The following is a 20,190-nucleotide window of genomic DNA, read 5'->3' as shown; positions in this document are numbered from 1 at the left end:
TGTGAGAAGCTCATTATTATCTTTGTTACTAAAATTGAGACCATCCAATCAGCTGCCTCTGCTGCTTCTCACCCTTCCACTAGCCCACCAGGTCAAACTGTCTCTAAAGCTCCCCCGTCCGAGTCCTAACCCACATCTTTCTCTAGTTTCTCTCCTATCTCCCTCATGCCTTCTCCGAGCTCATCTTGTCCATGAGACCCACCTCCTGCTCCCTTGATCCTATTCCCACTAAACTGCTGACCAGCCAACTTCCCCATGATATTGTTAATGGTTCGTTCTCTCCTTTTAAATCTGCCATCATCATCCCCTCCTCAAGAAAAACAACCCTTGACCTCACTGTCCTTGTAAACTAAAGCCCTATCGCCAACCTCCCTTTCCTCTCCAAAATCCTTGAACATTCTGTCGGCTCCCAAATCCGTGCCCATCTTTCCTATAACTTTTTTTTTAATTCATTCATGGGAAGAGGGCGTCACTGGCTGTGCCAGCATTTATTGCCCTTGAGAAGGTGGTGGTGAGCTGCCTTCTTGAACCGCTGCAGTCGATGTGAGGTAGGTACATCCACAGTGCTGATAGGAAGGGAGTTCCAGGATATTGACCCAGTGATAGTGAAGGAATGGCGATATAGTTCCAAGTCAGGATGGTGATTGACTTGGACGGGAATTTGCAGGTGGTGATGTTCCCATGCGTCTGATGTACTTGTCCTTCGAGATGGTAGAGGTCGCGGGTTTGGAAGGTGCTGTCTAAGGAGCCTTGGTGCATTGCTGCGGTGCATCTTGTAGATGGTACACACTGCCACTGTGCGTCAGTGGTGGAGGGAGTGAATGTTTGTGGATGGGGTGCCAATCAAGCGGGCTGCTTTGTCCTGGATGCTGTCGAGCTTCTTGAGTGTTGTTGGAGCTGCACCCATCCAGGCAAGTGGAGAGTATTCCATCACACTCCTGACTTGTGCCTTGTAGATGGTGGACAGACATTGGGGAGTCAGGAGGTGAGTTACTCGCCTCAGGATTCCTAGCCTCTGACCTGCTCTGGTCGCCACGGTATTTATATGGCTACTCCAGTTCAGTTTCTGGTCAATGGTAGCCCCTAGGATGTTGATAGTGGGGGATTCAGTGATGGTAATGCCGTTGAATGCCAAGGGGAGATGGTTAGATTCTCTCGTTGGAGATGATCATTGCCTGGCACTTGTGTGGCGCGAATGTTACTTGCCACTTATCAGCCAAAGCCTGGATATTGTCCAGGTCTTGCTGCATTTCAGCACGGACTGCTTCAGTAACTGAGGAGTCACGAATGGTGCTGAACATCAGCGAACATCCCCACTTCTGACCTTACGATTAAAGGAAGGTCATTGATGAAGCAGCTGAAGATGGTTGGGCCTAGGACACTACCCTGAGGAGCTCCTGCAGTGCTGTCCTGGAGCTCAGATGATTGACCTCCAACAACCATCTTCCTTTGCGCGAGGTATGACTCCAGCCAGTGGAGTGTTTTCCCCCTGATTCCCATTGACCTTAGTTTTGCTAGGGCTCCTTGATGCCATACTCGGTCAAATGCTGCCTTGATGTCAAGGGCAGTCACTCTCACCTCACCTCTTGAGTTCAGCTCTTTTGTCCATGTTTGAACCAAGGCTGTAATGAGGTCAGGAGCTGAGTGGCCCTGGCGGAACCCAAACTGAGCGTCACTGAGTAGGTTATTGCTAAGCAAGTGCCGCTTGATGGCACTGTTGACACTTTCCCTCACTTTACTGATGATTGAGAGTAGGCTGATGGGGCGGTAATTGGCCAGGTTGGACTTGTCCTGCTTTTTGTGTACAGGACATACCTGGGCAATTTTCCACGTTGTAGGGTAGATGCCAGTGTTGTAGCTGTATTGGAACAGCTTGGCTAGGGGCACAGCAAGTTCTGGAGCACAGGTCTTCAGTACTATTGCCAGAATATTGTCAGGGCCCATAGCTTTTACAATATCCAGTGCCTTCACTTGTTTCTTGATATCACGCGGAGTGAATCGAATTGGCTGAAGTCTGGCATCTGTGATGCCGTAATCATAGAATCCCCCACTATGATCTCTGTAATCTCCTCCAGCCCTACAACCCTCAGATATTTATTCTCTTCCAATTCTGGCCTCTATCACATCCCATATTTTGATGCTCCATCATTGGTGGCTGTGCTTTCAGCTGCCTTGTTCCTCAGTTCTGGAATTCCTGCCCTCAACTCTATCCTGTTCTTATTTGCCTTTTCGATGCTCTCTCAGATTTGCCTCTTTTACCAAACTTTTGGTCATCTGCCCTAATTTTTCTTGTGTGTCTCCTGCCAAATTTTCGTTGATCACTCTCCTTGGGATGTTTTATTACATTAAAAACACTCTACGGAGGCAACTTGTTCAATGTGATTAACAACAGCAATAACAGCAGAATCCAACCCTGCCGTGACTTGAGCTTGCTGGTGTTTTTACAGGATGGATGAGTAAGTGAATCCCTTCCTACACACAGAGCAGGCGATCGGCCTCTCTGAGTGTGAATAGCCTGGTCCATCAGTGGTCTGACGGTGGTCTGCCTGAGTGAATCCTTCCCACACATGGAGCAGGTGAACGGCCACTCCCCAGTGTGACTGAGCAGGTGAGATTCCAGTTCTGGTGGGTGAAGTCCCAACATTTCCAGGGTTTCTCTGTGGTGTGATGTCCTTTAATCTCTCCAGCTTGGACAATTGGTTGAAGTCTTGTCCACACGCACATGTGTACAGTTTCTCCCCACTGTGAGTGGTGTAATGTTTTTCAGGCTGTGTAACTAGTTAAATCTCTTTCCACAGTCAGTGCACTGGAACACTCACTTTTGTGTGTGTGTCTCGGTGCTTTTCCAGTCTCAGTGATGATTTAAACCTTTTCCCACAGATAAAATAAAGTAACGTTTCTCCTTCCATAATCAGAGGCCGATTGTACATGAATTAAGATTCACTCAGGCAGACCACTGATGGACCAGGCTATTCACACTCGGAGAGGCCGATCACCTGCTCTGTGTGTAGTAAGGGATTCACGTACTCATCCATCCTGTAAAAACACCAGCAAGCTCAAGTCACGGCAGGGTTGGATTCTGTAAGATCTTGCTGAGATTTTTGGTTTGAGTTTCCTGTCTGCAAATCCTCTCGTTGTAAGCTCCTGTAAAACAAGTTTACAAAAGTCATCACTATCAGTACAGGATAGAAATTCAGAACAGACAATTGTAGTTTCTATTCTTTCTCCTTTCATTCCCCTAAATCTATACATCCTCGTTCCACACACTCCTCATCCTCTCAGCTCACTGTTCCTGATTCAGCACCCAGGCTCCTACTAATTCTTTTCTCCTCTCCAGATTCTCTCTCTTCTTGTCCTTAAAGTGGTGACCCAGGCTGTGGGTCATACCCACTTGTCGACTCTAATTCCACAAAATAATTTGACTCAACAACAAATTATCTTTCATCACTTTATTCATAGTTTTGAATGTATGGAGAGAGTCACCTTTTCCTAATTGCAGAGAAGTGAAAGTCCAGTGGTTAGTTCAGAGCTTCCTTCTCCGCGACAAGCTCTGTCTATCTGAGTTACATTTATACAGACTCACTCACTCGGTAAGTGATCAGATCTCACTGATCTATGACACTAATGAACGTTAACACAACCTTGAGGAACAGCATCTTATTTACCAATTAGGCACACTACAGCCTGCCAGACTGAACATTGAGTTCAATAATTATTTTTATTTTTTTCTTTAATTTTAACTTTTTTTATTTTATCTTAGTTTCTTTCATCATTCATTTTTTTAACCATGTGTATACTGCTTTTTTCATGTTTGGGCTTTGGGTCAAGGCTTTTCATTTTTCTGTCAATTAACACCCTCTCTGCATAAACACTTTGTCTTTCAGTACACCATTAACGTACCATTTGCCTTTGCTCCATGACCTTCTGGTCACTTATTCTCTGTGACCCTCTGTCCTAACAACACCTTGCCTTGTGTTATCTTGCTCCACCCCCACTTTATTTGCTTAAAACGATTACATTTCTTATATTAACAAGAAATGCTGGAACCACTCAGCAGGTCTGGCTGCATCTGTGAAAAGAGAAGCAGAGTTAACGTTTCGGGTCAGTGACCCAACGTTAACTCTGTTTCTCTTTTCACAGATGCTGCCAGCCCTGCTGAGTGGTTCCAGTATTTCTTGTTTTTATTTCAGATTTCCAGCTGCCGCAGTATTTTGTTTTTACATTTCTTATATTTGCCTCCCTCTTCCCTGCTGGAAGCTCGCTCTCCGCCTTAGCCCATACTGGTCGCGCATGCTCAGTGCCCGCCTGATTGACGGTAGTTCCGGACCGATCGGAAGAACGGGGGCGGAGCTGGAGGACTGAGCGGGCGGTGGATCCTCCAACGAATCGGAGCGAGCGAGGGGCGGGGCTTCATAGCGCTACTCTTCCTATTGCTGGAAACAGCCGCCAATCACTCGGACATTGTGAACTATCAGGTCAGAGGTCGATGACGAGAACAGTGCGCAGACGCAGTGCCCGTGCTGATGATGGAGACGCGTCTTTAAGTTGCATCTGCAGTCGGTAAGCGGTGGCCGGCGGGGAGGCTTCAGCTGTACCGAGCGGGGCGGCAGCTGCAGCTGCAGGGTTTCTTCCGGTGACAGTCCCGGGGTTAATGGCCCCCAGATTTCCAGCTCTTTTGGAGTAATTAAAGATTAATAACGTGTAACATCAAAGGAGAAAACTTTAAAGGAAACTGAGCTCAGTTATAAAGGGGCCTGGGGGAGGGGAGGGAGGGAGGAACCATTTGGGACACAGCACAGGGCAGGAGGTCCCCCCTCCCTGGTTCCACAAAGACTCCCCTTGGACTGGGCCACACCTGGGCAGGGCTGGCTCAAGGTGCAGGAAGCTGCTAGGCTGAGCTGTGGACTGGGAGGAGTGGGGGGTTTGACTGACAGGCCTGGGGAGGGGGATATCAGGGCAGGTACACACACTGCTCCCCCTTTTCCTCCTGGGATCTTTTACTGGAGTCGTGTTGCTGAGTGTTTCTAAACTCTGTCTCCCTATCCCGGTAATGTCGGTGGATTGTAGGTTGCTGTGAGTGTTGGACTATATTGCCTCTCCTCATTCTTCTTCTTACACTCCGCGTTCCAGGCTGCAGGCTCCGATGCCTCACAACCCCTGAAATGTTTACTCTGTTTGTCTCTCCACATATGCTGCCTGACCTGCTGAGTATTTCCAGTATTTTCTCCTTTTATTTTAGATTTCAAGCATCCGCAGTATTTTGCTTTTGTTTTATCACAGGTGTTGCTGACAGAACTGAGTTGAGAAACACAGACGGACCAATTAAGAGCCAGTTTGTATCGCAGTGGCTGTTGGAGGTGGAAGTTGGTCCCGGATGTCTTGTGTGGGTCTTTTTTGTTGCATCAGTTGGATCTGGAGTGGAGATGGAGGAGCAGCTGCTGGGTTTAATCCCAAGTACTTTTGATTCCAATCAGGCCCAACAATTTCCAATGTGAGACTGTGTCAAGGGAGGTAGATTGGAGAAGAATGTGCAGTAGGGCGCATGCACGACCATTCTGAGTCAGGAAGCAGGAGGGGAGAATGTTGTGAATTTCAATCCTGACTGACAGTGATGACCTTTGTAAACTCCTTTTACAGGAATGGGAGGACTTGCAGATGGGAATGTGAAGCCAAAAATCGTGTCTAGGTCTGACAGAATTACTCGATTCATCAGGCCTTAAATATCATTGGCTTTTGATTGTCCAAGGAGAAATTTTGTCTATTTTGACTGTGAAAAGATTTCAAACATCATGTGACTGGAAAAACACGGAGAGACACAGACCTGAGTGACAGTGTTCTAGCGCGGTGACTGGAAAGAGCTTTAACCAGTTACACAGCCAGAAACACATCACACCATTCACAACAGAGAGAAACCATTCACGTGTTTTGCATGTGCACAAGACTTCAACTGATCATCCAACCTGGAGAGACACGTGGACACCTGCACCACGGAGAAACCGTGGAAATGTGGTGACTGTGGGAAGGGATTCAGTCGCCCATCCCGGCTGGAAACTCATCGACGCAGTCACACTGGGGAGAGGCCATTCACCTGCTCTGAATGTGGGAAGGGATTCATTCAGTCATCCGCCCTGCTGAAACACCAGCGGGTTCACACTGGGGAGAGGACATTCACCTGCTCAGAGTGTGGGAAGGGGTTCACTCAGTCATCCAACCTGCTGTCACACCAGCGAGTTCACACTGAGGAGAGGCCGTTTCAATGTTCTGATTGTGAGAAGAGCTTTAAAAGTAAAAGTAACCTACAGAAACACCAACGCACTCACACTGCGGAGAGACCATTCACCTGCTCCATGTGTGGGAAGGGATTCACTCAGTCATACAACTTGCTGTCACATCAGCGAGTTCACACTGGGGAGAGTCCATTCACCTGCTCTGACTGTGGGAAGGGATTCACTCAGTTCTCCAACCTTCTGACACACCAGCGAGTTCACACTGGGGAGAGGCCGTTCACTTGCTCCGAGTGTGGAAAGAGATTCACTCAGTTATCCAACTTGCTGAGACACCAGCGAGTTCACATATCACGCGCGGGGTTGGATTTTGCTGTTGCTGCTGTTAATCACATCCAGAACTGAATCATGACTGGAAGCCTGTTTCCAGTGGGGTTTCGCTGTCCTCAGTACCAGGTCCCTTGCTTTTTATGGTATATATCAATAATTTAGACATAAATATAGGGAGCATGATTAACAAGTTTGCAGATGAGACAAAATGTGGCCGTGTGGTTGACAGTGAGGAAGAAAGCTGTAGACTGCTGGAGGATATCAATGAACTGGTCAGGTAGGCAGCCGAGTTAATTAAAGAAAGCCAGCATGAGTTTCTGAAGGGAAAATCATGTTTAACTAACTTGCTGTTTTTTTTGAGGAGGTAACAGAGAGGGTTGATGAGGGCAATGCTGTTGATGTGGTGTACATGGACTTTCAACAGACGTTTGATACAGTGCCACACAACAGACCTGTGAGCAAAGTTATAGTTCATGGAACAAAAGGGACGGTAGCAACATGGAAATGGAACTGGCTGAGTGACAGGAAACAGAGTAGTGGTTAATGGATGTTTTTCGAGCTGGAGGATATTTGTAGTGGAGTTCCCCAGGGATCAGTGTTGGGACCCTTGTTTTTCCTGATATATATTAAAGACCTAGACCTTGGTGTACAGGGCAGAATTTCAAATTTTGTGGATGATGCGAAACTTGGAAGCAAGTAGAACTCCAAAAGGACATAGACAAGTTGGTGGATAGGTGGGTAGATGAAGTCCAATGCAGTGAAATGTGAAGTGATTCATTTTGGTTGGAAGAACATGGAGAGAGAATATAAAATAAAGGGTACAATCTATGGGGTGGGGCAGGAGCAGAGAGACCTGGGTGTATATTTGCATAAATAATTGAAAGTGGCAGGACAGGTTGAGAGAGCAGTTAATAAAACATACAATATCCTGAGCTTTATTAATGTGGGCATAGAGTACAAGTGCAAGGAGGTTATGTTGAACTTGTATAAGACACTAGTTTGGCCTCAGCTGGAGAATTGCATCCAGTTCTGGGCACTGCACTTTAGGAAAGATGAAAGGTGATAGAGGCAGCAACCCTCATCATATTTAAAAAGTACTTTGATAAGCAATTGAGGAGCCGTAACCCACGAGGCTACAGACCAAGAGCTGGAAAGTGGGATTAGGCTGGTGTGGACATAGCCAGTGTGGACATGATGGGCTGAATGGCCTTCTTCTGTGCATAACTTTTCTTTGTTTCTATGATGACAATTAGTGTTGTTTCTGCTGATGTGAATAATCCCTGTGACTTGGTTGGAGTTTAATATTCTGGATAAATATCTGAAACAAATCAACTTTGTTTCAAACACATTGTTGTAGATTTGTTGTCTTTCCCACCTGCGTGTTTAGCATCACCTGGCTGGAGCTCAGAAAGGACAATCTGGGGGAGGATCGTACAGCAGGAACAGAACTTCAGCCTGAACACAGTCCTTCAGGATCACACTGAGAGGGACAAACAGCACTTTGGAATTCTCATCTCTGGGCCTGTATTCAAAGAATGAGAGGTGATCTCATTGCAACCTACAAAATACTTAAAGGGATAGACAGGGTAGATGCAGGTAAGATGTTTCCCCTGGTTGGGGAGTCTAGAACCATGAGACACAATTTCAAAATAAGGGGGAAGCCACTTTGGGCAGAGATGAGGAGAAATTTCTTTACTCAGAGGGTTGTGAATCTTTGGAATTCTCTACCACAGAGGGCTGTGGAAGCTCAGTCATTGAGTATGTTTAAAGAAGAGATTGACCGATTTCTAAATACAAATGATAAAAAGGGATATGAGGATAATGTGGGAAAATGGCATTGAAGTGGATGATCAGTCAGTCGTTTATGGCTTTGAAGGAGTCCATTCGTCCCATCAAGTCCATGCTGGCTCTTTGCAGAGCAATCCAGTCCGCAACCCGATCCCCATCCCTCAAGTTTTCCTTCAAAATTTGATCCAATTTCCTTTTGAAATGATTGATTGCCTTGACTACCACCACTCTTGGGCAGCGAGTTCCAGGTCATTACCACTTGCTGCGTAAAAGTGTTTACTCACGTTCCTCACACTCCATGATTGTATTGAATGGTGGAGCAGCCTTGATGGGCTGAATGGCCTACTCTGCTCCTATGTTCCTTTAATGTCAAAGCGACCAACTGGATTTTAGTCGTTTGTTAACAGAAAAGAGAAGAATTCTGCAGGTGTCTCTTCTGGGATGCTGGCGTTTGTACAATTCATTTCAAAATGAGAAATACAAAACAGGGGGCTTCCAGTTATCTTAATTTTATTGATTGGAGCAAACTGAAGTTAGGTGACCAGCATCAGGGGGATCAGAGTGACTTAACCAGATGGATAAATTATTAACTCACATTGAACAGTCAATGGGAAATGTATACACAAGAAAGAATTGAATTGAAGAAAAGATTTAGGATCGGTCAGATCACATTCTTTTACAGCAATACACAGTGAGAGAGTTTCGTGAGTCCTTTCAGCCCTCAGATAATTTAACTGGTTAGGAAGGCATATGGGATACTTGCCTTTATTAGCCGAGGCATAGAATATAAGAGCAGGGAGGTTATGATGGAGCTGTATAAAACGCTAGTTAGGCCACAGCTGGAGTGCTGTGTACAGTTCTGGTCGCCACACTATAGGAAGGATGTGATTGTACTGGAGAGGGTGAAGAGGAGATTCATCAGGATGTTGCACTGAGAGACAAAAATGGCACTTTGGTCTTTCATGTCTCTCTTCACTGACAGCAAAGTCCCCGTGTGGGTTAATCCTGAGGCCTGTAAGAATTGTGGCCCAGCCACTCTCTTCCATGGTGTAGAGCTCCGGGGCACGGAACAGAAAGCTCCTTTACAACTGTGGTTAGAGTCAGGAGGAACAACAGTGAATGCTGGAAACGTGCTGTCAAATCAGAGATTGGTGTAAAACTGGGATCTGTTCCTGACTGAAAGTGAAACAGCAGGTTTAAGTTTCCAGTCTGAAACTAATACTACAAAACTTTAATGTGTTTGTGTGACAGTCCCGAGTCAACAGTTTTAAGGCAGGTGTTAACTCATTTAAAATATATCTGTGGTGCCTCCAGGAGTGGACTGTAAGAGAGCTGGGTTTTAGTATCCTGACAGATACATGGTGAGGAACCAGAGGAATCCTTACTAAGGAACCGTCTGGGGTTTTACCTGCCAGTGTAGGTCTAGGGATGAATGATGCCTGACTCCTGAACTGTCTTAGACTGAACTGGTTTGGAACAAGATGAATTCAGTTTCTGGGAGAATAGGGACAAATATCACCCACAATTGAGGGAGATGGAAACAGCCATTAGAGAAGCTGAGGGATCTTTGGAAAAGACTATGGTGCACCATTATGGTGAAAATAGTGAAATCCTTTCCAGCTACGTCAGGAGTCAGAGACATCGTAATATAGAGTTACAGAGAATTACAGTGAGTACATAGAGTCACACCAAATTTGCAGCAGTGGTTCTCAAAGATTTTTTGGTTGAAGGAGCCTTCTTCAAAGACCCCTCTCCACCTCAATTATACTATAAACTCCTTGTACATTTCTGAATGTAAATTTCATCAGTGTCCTGTTAAAGGGACTTGCAGGAAAGTTTACCAGGGCTGTCTGATATAGTGAACATTGATGTGATTGGTGATGTGAAAACTTTTATCCTCCCTTCAGCTGACAGGTAACCCGATAGGAAATATTCAGAGTCTCATTGTAAAATTAATTAATGAAAATGATACATTTGAGTTTAATTCGGCTTTCTATCACCTCCCAATGGGCCTGTCCTGTCCTGTCACTGCTGGGTCTGGACCTGTCCAGTTCCACCAGCCCTGATAACATGGACCATCTCAACATACATGTGTGAGAAAGACAATCCCAGATCTGATTTGCTGCAAATTAAATTTCATGTTTAATTGAAGGGCCTCAATTCACTCCTGGGGGCTGGTTTGTTTCTTGAGGTTAAGATTATCATTATAATGACAACACACACTGTGTCCAGCCATCGTTCTCCCGGACACACCATCACCTCACAGTCAGGATCATGTGTCCATGAAGGGGAGGTTGTTGTCCTGGCAGAACAGGCAGACAAACATTTCTCCTTCCACATTCAAAGGCTGATGATATTCAGGTCATGGAGTCATAGGTCCTGATGGGGGGCGGCAGCGTCCTCCATGGGCCACAAATTGCCCTCCTTCCCCGCACCCCCCCAAGCCGGGCTCCTGCAGCGTGAATCGGACACACTGACCTCGGCAGGTAACAGCTTCGCCATCAGCAGCCGCAAGGTCAGCTTCAGAGATTCCGGCCACTTTGTAAGGCGTGGCAAAAGGGCACAAATAAACCAACACTAACATCAAAATATACTTAAACAAAATAATATATTGCCGAAGAAGAATTGCAAATGAAGTCCACACCAGCTTGGAAAGGATAACGACATTTTTGACAGAATAAGTTACGTTGTGAAACGTCCTGATCGGACTTGACGTACATTTTTCTCTGGGGCAATGCAGCTTCATTTGGCCTGGTTCAATGGCGTCGGAGCAGACTTGCCCCGAACAAAGATGGCGACGATAGGGGCGGGGATTGCAAAGCTTCGTGTGGCGGTTGTCGGAGGCGCGCGGAGGATTTTGGGCGGGAGTCGGTTAACGGTCGCCGGCGTTGCCATGGCTGCGGGGGGCGGAGCTTGGTAACGGCGCGCGCCGGCACAGGTGGAGCATCGAGCCGGAGCTGAGCGGCAGCAGGTGAGCGGCCAGGAGCAAGGCCGCGGAGAGAGCCTGGGGCTGGAGTGGGACCCGGGCTGGCCTTTCTCCTGGGGAGGTCACCACTCTGACTGGGGCCTCCTGAAACACGGGGATTTTAATGTCACAGTCTCTGAGGGGGAGGCAATGGGTGTGAGAAAACCTGGTTGATAATGACTGAGCTTGGATGGGTTTTGGTGTCTCCAGTGGGTGAGCTTCAGATTTTCCACCAGTCCCTTTGAGGAAAGGACTGGCTGCAAGTTTTTACTCATTCATTCTTGGGATGTGGGCATCGCTGGTAAAACTGGTATTTATTACCCTGTCCCGAATCTCCCCTTGAGAAGGTGCTGGTGGTGGGCGGCCGCCTCCTTGAACTGGTTTCATACGACTGAGTGGCTCGTTCGGCCACTTCAGGGACAGTTAATAGTCAATCATGTGTAAGATTTGATAAGATAAGGGTGTTTTATACCCCTTTCTAAGGTGGGAACAGACTTGGCAACACAACAGCTTGTTGTGAATTGACTTTATTGAGATAAAGGTAAGGACAAGTTTAAGTTTTCAGGTAAAGCATACTCACAAACTCAGGCAGTAATTAACAGTCTAACACAGATACTACCCGTATTAAAGACTGAATGGCAGAGCGCACGACTCTTTCTCTTGCAACTTTTGGTCTTCAAGTTTTCGGTCGGTCTCTCGTTCAAAATTCTCTGCCGTACATCACCCCGGGCCCTGTAAACCCGAGCATTAATCCACCCCTGGTTCCTGTAAATCAGAGCATTAATCCACCCCGGGCCCTGTAAACCCGAGCATTAATCCACCCCCGGGCCCTGTAAACCAGAGCATTAATCCACCCCGGGCCCTGTAAACCCGAGCATTAATCCACCCCTGGGTCCTGTAAACCAGAGCATTAATCCACCCCTGGGTCCTGTAAACCAGAGCATTAATCCACCCCGGCCCCTGTAAACCGGAGTTTGAATCTACCCTTGGGGCCCTGTAAACCGGAGCATTAATCCAACCCCGGGCCCTGTAAACCTGAACATTAATCCACTCAGGATGGACTTACACAGAGTTACAGCTCTGAAACAGGCCATTCAGCCCCATTAGTTTGCATTGGTGTTGATAATCACAAGATTCTCCTCCCAATGTAATTATCTTGTTCCACCTTGTCCCCATATTCCTCTATTCCCATCTCCCTCATAAATGTATTGAGCCTCCCCTTAAACACATCATTGCTATCTGCTTCAACCACTCCACATGCAGTGAGTTCCACATTCTCACCACTCTCCGAGTAGAGAAATTCCTCCTAAGTTCTCTATTTGACCTGTTAATGTCTGTATTATATTGCTGCCCCCTTGTTCTGACTGACTGATAATTTTAAAGACCTCTATCAGATCTCCTCCTAGTCTTCTCTTTTCCAGAGAAAGGAGCCCCAGCCTGCTCAATCTTGCTGGATAGTAACATCCTCTCTGGTGACATCTTTGTAAATCTATTCTGCACTTTCTTCAGTCTTCAATATCCTTTTTTAATCTGGAGACCAGAACTGCTCACAGTCCTTCTAAGTGAGGTTCTCTATAAATTTAACATTCCCTCCCTGCTGTTACATTGTATTCCTCTAGAAAAGAACATCAGCTCTTTCTTTGCTCTCTTATCGACTTGTGTTGCTCCTTTTAGTGATTTATGTGACTCTGTTCCCAGATCTCTTTGCTCCTCTGCTCCATTTAATTTCTTACATTCTAACCAATAACTGGCCTCCTTATTCCTCCTCCCAAAATTAACCAGTTCACATTTCACTATGTTGAATTTCATTTCCCATTTATCTGTCCAGTCTGCCAGCCTGTTTTATGTCTTCCTGGATTTCAGTGCACTCCTCCACATTATTAGTTCTACCACCCAATTTGGTGTCATCTGAACATTGCGAAAACATCCCTCTAATTCCTGAGTCCAAATGTAGGTAATGAACAGAAGTCCCATTGTACTTCACACTATAGATGATGCCCCGGGCACTTGGGTTTCTGTATAATGTATTTAATTTTGTTCATTGCCTCTCCGGCCCCAATCTCCACAGGATGAGACAAAAATAACCATCCATTCAACAACTGGAGCTTTCGTTGGCGGATTAATTATCCAGTAATTCCTGTAGGTCAGAAAGGACCCTCTGAATGACTACAGGAGACCAGTGTGTCAGCGTGGGATCAGTCTGTGCTCTGAACCTGTGCAGGTGATGGAGACGGACTGAGGCAGAACAGGGTAGCTCGGGAGGTGGGAGGAGATTGTGGGCGCAGGGGAGGAACTGGAGCTATGGGTGGGCTGGGAAACTTCATAAACATCTGGGGTAGGCCAGAGACCTACCATTTATTGTGTATTCCCTTTCCTTGATAGCTGTTCCCAAATGCATTACCTCACACTTCTCTGAATTGAATTCCATTTGCCACTGTTCTGCCACCTGACCAGTCCATTGATATCTTCCTGCAGTTTATAGCTTTCATCTTCATTATCAACCATATGGTCAATTTTTGTATTATCTGCAAACTTCTTAATCATACCCCCTACATTCAAGTCCAAATCATTACTATATCCCAGAAAAAGTAAGGGACCGAGTACTGAGCCCTGTAGAGCCTCACTGAAAATAGCCTCCAGTCACACAAACACCCACGAACAATTACACTTTGATTCCTGCCTCTGAGCCAATTTTGGCTCCAACTTGCCACTTTGCCTTGGATCTCATCGGCTTTTACTTTTGTGATCAATCTGCCGTGTGAGACCTTATCAAAAGCCTCGGTTACACTTTAGCCCCACTCTCCTAATCTTTGGCCGCTCAGTGTGGAGGTGGGTGGGTAAGTCGGAAGATCTTCTCCTGGACCTGCTGCTGGGCCTGGTTAAAACAGCAATGTGTAGGTCCAGGATGTACGGGGACCATGTTGGGGATGAGGATGTCTCTGTGTCTGCTGGTCTCTCTTTCGTGGTCTTGTCTGTGCCCGGGTGGCCCTGGAGAGGGAACACACTTGATTCCATATGCAACCAGTGGGCACCTCAGGGTACAGAGTGTCTCAGACACTGGGAACAACATTCTGGTTTAGTTGGAGAGGTTCCCTTTGCTTTTCTTGGGACTTTTTTGCTTATTTTGACTGTTTTTATTTTGAATTAACTACATGTTTGGGGGAACAAGAGAATAAAGAGATTAGAATTGTCTGTTCTGAATTTATATCCTGTATAGACAGTAATGGTATTTGTAAACTCCATTTACAGGGTATTAGAAGAGGAGGATTTGCAAACAGGAAACTCAGACCAAACATCACGTCAGGATCTGGCAAAGTCACTCAATTCATCACCAGCCTTTGAATGTGGAAGGAAAAATGATTGTCAGTTGGAAAAGATTTCAAACATCAGTGTGACTGGAAAAGCACCGAGACACACACACACCCGAGTGAGAGTGTTCCAGTGACTGACTGTAAAGAGCTTTAACCAGTTACACAGCCTGAAAAAACATCGCACCATTCACAGCGGGGAGAAAATGTACTCGTGTTCTGTGTGAACAAGGCTTCAACTGATCATCCAAGCTGGAGAGAAACAGGGACGCCTGCACCATGGAGAAACCATGGAAATGTGACAGTGGGAAAGGATTCAATTACCCATCCGAGCTGGAATTTCATCGCATTCACACTGGGGAGAGGTCGCTCACTAGCTCCAAGTGTGGGAAGGGATTTAGTCGGTCATCCCATCTCCTGAGACACTGATTTGTTCACTCCAATGTGAGAAGTTTTCCATGTTCTGAATGTGAGAAGAGCTTTAAACGCAAAGATGATCTGCTGACACACCAGCTTATTCACACTAGGGAAAGTCCATTCACCTGCTTTGTGTGTTGGAAGAGATTCACTCAGTCATTCACCCTGGTGAAACACCAGCGAGTTCACACTGGCGACAGGCAGTTTGCCTGCTCTGAGTGCGGGAAGAGATTCACCAATTTGTCCCACCTCACTGAACATCAACTTGTTCACTCTCATAAGAGACCTTTTAAATGTTCTAACTGTGACATGAGCTTTAAAAGCAGAAATGATCTGATCAAACACCAGCACATTGACACTGGGGAGAGGCCATTCACGTGCTCAGTGTGTGGGAAGAGATTCACTCGGTGATCCACCCTGCTGAGTCACCGGCGAGTTCACAGGTGACTGCAGGGATTGGATTCTGCTGTTATTGCAGGACTGAACAATCCAGGACTGAACAATGTTCATTCTGACAGTTGGGGTTTATTTCAGTTGATAATCCCTGTAACTGGGCTAGACTTTAATATTCTGGATATCTGTCAAATAAATCAGCTTTGCATCAAACACACAGTGTTCGAGTCCTTGATTTTTTCTAAGAGGAGACTGATGTTCTGTTACTGACTGTTCCATTTTTGGGTCTTTTCTCCTTTGTTAATGGAAGATTTGTATTTGTATAGCACCTTTCAGGATGTCCCATAGTGTTTTACAGCTGATGAAGTTCTTTTGATGTGTACTCAGTGCTGTTGACAGCTGTGTCTCAGTGGGTAACACTCTCACCTCTGAGTCAGAATGTTGTGGGTTCAAGTTTTCTCCAGGACCTGTGCTCAAAAATAAAGGCTGACACTCCAGTACAATACTGAGGGAGTGCTGCACGGTCAGAGGTGCCGTCTTTCTGATGAAACATTAAACTGACACCCTGCCTTCCCCTTCAGGTGGATGTAAATGATCCTGTTGCTCTATTTCAAAGAAGAGCAGGGGAGTTATCCCTGGTGTCCTGGCCAATATTTATCCCATCATCAACATCAGTAAAACAGATGATCTGGTCATTATGTCATTGCTGTTTGTGGGATCTTGCTGTGTGCAAATTGCTGCTGTGTGTCCAACATGACAACAGTGGCAACACTTCAGAAGTACTTCCTTGGCTGTAAAATGCTGTGGAACATCCTGAGGTTATGAAAGGCGCCATATAAAGTCCTTTTAAGATCAGAAATATGGCAGGTAAATTGTACACAGCAAAGCCCCACAAACAAAGGTGACTATGATCACATAATCTTTTTTAGTGATATTGGTTGATGGATAAATATTGGCAGCACTGGGGTAGAACACACCTCTTCAAAATAAATGTATGGGATTGTTTGTGTCCATCTGAGGCTCAGAGTCATTGAGCTGGAGGCAGAGCTGCTGATACTGCGACACCTCAGGGAAGGGGAAAGTTACCTGGACACTTTGTACCAGGAGACGGTCACACCCCTTAGGATAGGGTCTTCTGATTTGGTCGGTGATCAGGGACAGGAAAGTGTGGCTGCTGCTGAGGCAGGTAAGGTGACCCAGAGGGCAGGAGTGGAGGAGCCTCAGCCTTTGCAATTGTCCTACAGGTCTGAGGTTCTTTCAGCTTGTTTGGATGAGAGTGGGGGCTGCAGGGTGGATGAGCAACCTGACCATGGTACAGGAAGCCATTAAAATGGAGGAAGAAAAAAAAAAGGAATGTAGTAGTAGGGGACAGTATAGTTAGGGGGATTGACGCTGTTGTCTGCAGCAAAGAGCGAGATGACTCTGGGGCCAGGGTTTGGAATATCCACTCAGGGCTGGAGAGGAACTTACAGTGGGACAGGGAGGATCCAGTAGTTGTGGTCCATGTAGGTACCAATGACCTAGGCAGGACAAGGAAAGAGATTCTGCCTAGTCAGTATGAGGAACTACGCACTAAATTACGAAGCAGAACCTCAAAGGTAATAATCTCTGGATTATTACCTGAGCCACGTGCAAATTGGCATAGATTAACGATTAGATAAGATTAGAGAAATTAATTTATGGCTCAAAGCCTGGTGTGGTAAAAGTGGGTTCCGGTTTGTGGGGCACTGACACCAGTATTGGGGAAAGTGGTGGCCATACCGTTGAGACGGTCTACACCTGAACCAGCCTGGGGCTGGTGTCCTAGCAAGCCGCATAACTGGGGAAGTAGGGTTTTAAACTGAATAGTGGAGGAGAGGGATCAAATTTGGAAAGCTATGGTAAATCAAGGAGTAGAGACAAGGCAATAGAGAAAGGTGGGGAATATGGGAAATGATAAACAGACTGACAAGAAGGGACAGAGCGTACAAATCTAAGAGTAAATCAACAGATAAGGCTAGAGGTTCCAAAAATAATAAGACAAAACTAAAGGCTGTGCATCTGAATGCACATAGCATTCAAAACAAAACAGATGAACTGAGAATGCAAATAGAAATAAATAAGTACGATCTGATAGCCATTACAGAGACATGGCTCCAGGATGACACAGATTGGGACCTGAATATTGAAGGGTACAAGGCATTTAGGAAGGAGAGGAAGTTAGGAAAAGGTGGAGGGGTAGCTCTGTTAATTAATAATGGGATTAGCGCAATAGAGAGAGATGACCTAAGTTCAGGATATCGAAGCAGTTTGGGTAGAGATGAAAAATCATCAAGGCAAAAAGTCACTTGTGGGAGTGATGGACAGGCCACCTAACATTAACCACACTGTAGGACGGGATATGAAGGAAGACATAATGGCAGCTTGTCAGAAAGCTACGGCGATAATTATGGGGGATTTTAACTTGCATATAGACTGGAATAATCAGATAGGCAGAGTTAGCCTAGAGGAGGAGTACATAGAAATTTTTCAGGATAATTTCTTGGAACAGTACGTTTTGGAGCCAACCAGAGAGCAGGCTATACTCGATCTGGTATTGTGCAACGAGATAGGATTAATTAATTACATCAGAGTTAAGGCACTGTAAGGTAGCAGCGATCATAATATGATTGAATTTTACATTCAGTTTGAGGGAGAGAAGAGTGGGTCCCAGACTAGTATTTTAAACTTAAATAAGGACAATTATGAGAGCATGAAAGCAGAGCTAGCTAAAGTGAACTGGCAAATTAGCTTAAGGGATAGGTCAATAGCGATGCAGTGGCAGACATTTAATGGGATATTTCAGAATACACAGAATAGATACATTTCAATGAGAAAAAAAAATTCCAAGGATGGGACCCACCGTCCGTGGTTAGCTAAAACAGTCAAAGATAGTATCAAACTTAAAGAAAAAGCATATAATTGCACAAAGATGGGAGGCAGGTCAGAAGATTGGACATAATATAGAAAACGGCAAAGAATGACGAGAAGATTGAGAAGGAAGGTAAAGTTAGAGTACAAGAGAAAGCTAGCTAGAAATATAAAGACAGATAGCAAGAGTTTCTACAGTTATTTAAAAAAAGAGTTAATAAAGTGAGCATTGATCCTGTAGAAAGTGAGTCTGGGGAATTAGTAGATAATAAGGAGATGGCAGATGAACAGATATTTTGGATCAATCTTCACTATCGAGGGTACAAGTAGCATCCCAGAATTAGCTGCAAGTCAGGAAGTGGAAGGGAGGGAGGAACTCAAGAATATTACAATTACCAGGCGAGTGGTACTGAACAAATTGTTGGAGCTGCAGGCTGACAAGTCCCCGGGTCCTGATGAGCTTCATCCTGGGGTGTTAAAAGAAGTGGCTAGTGAGAGAATTGATGTGTTGGTTTTAATTTTCCAACATTCCCTAGATTCGGAGAAGGTTCCATTAGATTGGAAAATAGCAAATGTAATTCCTTTATTCAAAAAAGGAGTGAGACACAAAGTAGGAAACTGCAAGCCAGTTAGCTTAACATCTGTCTTCGGGAGAATGTTAGAAGCTATTATTAAAGACGTTATAGCAGGGCACTTAGAAAAATTCAAGGTAATCAGGCAAAGTCAACATGATTTTGTGAAAGAGAAATCATGTTTAACCAATTTATTCGAGTTCTTTGAGGTAGTTACACGTGCTGTAGATGAATGAGAACTGGTGGATATAGTACTTAGATTTCCAGAAGGCATTTGATAAGGTACCACATCAAAGATTATTACAGAAAATAAAAGCTCTTGGTGTAGGAGGTAACATATTGGCATGGATTGAAGATTGGTTAGCTAACAGGAAACAGAGAGTAGGCATAAATGGGTCATTTTCTTGTTGGAAAGATGTAATGAGTGGTGTGCCATAGGGATCTGTGCTGGTGCCTCAACTTTTGACAATTTATATAAATGACTTCGATGAAAGGACAAAAGGTATGGTTGCTAAATTTGCTGATGACGCAAAGATAGGTAGGAAAGTAAGTTGTGAAGAGGACATAAGGAGGCTACAAAGGGATATAGATAGGTTAAGTGAGTGGGCAAAGACCTGGCAAATGGAGTATCATGTAGGAAAATGTGAAATTGTCCATTTTGGCAGTAAGAGTAAAGAAGAAGCATATTATCTAAATGGTGAGAGGATGCAGAGGGATCTGGGTGTCCTAGTGCATGAATCACAAAAGGTTAGTATGCAGGTACAGCACATAATTAGGAAAGCTAATAGAATGTTATCATTTATTGTGAGGGGAATTGAATACAAAAGTCAGGAGGTTATGCTTCAGCTAAAAAGGGCATTAGTGAGACCACATTGGAGTACTATGTACAGTATTGGTCTCCTTATTTAAGGAAGGATGTAAATGAGTTGGAGGCAGTACAGAGAATGTTTATTAGACTAATACCTGGAATGGGCGGGCTGTCTTACGATGAAAGATTGGACAGGCTTAGCTTGTATCCGCTGGAATTTAGAAGAGTAAGAGGTGACTTGATTGAAACATATTAGATCCTGAGGGTTCTTTACAGGGTGGATGTGGAAAGGACGTTTCCCCTTGTGGGAGAATCTAGAACGAGGGGTCATTGTTTAAAAATAAGGGACTGAATTTTACTGGCCGCTCAATGCCGCGGTCGTGGTGCAGTGGCTGGTGAAATTCAGTGGGGACAGGCCCGCCTCGACCCCCAGGGTCGAAAAGGGCCCACGGCATATTACCAACGGCGGGGGGCCCTCAGTGCAGTCCCCGTCACT

Source organism: Heterodontus francisci, chromosome 34, assembly GCF_036365525.1.
Source record: "Heterodontus francisci isolate sHetFra1 chromosome 34, sHetFra1.hap1, whole genome shotgun sequence".
NCBI lineage: Eukaryota > Metazoa > Chordata > Chondrichthyes > Heterodontiformes > Heterodontidae > Heterodontus > Heterodontus francisci.
Note: the sequence above shows the minus strand (reverse complement) of the source record.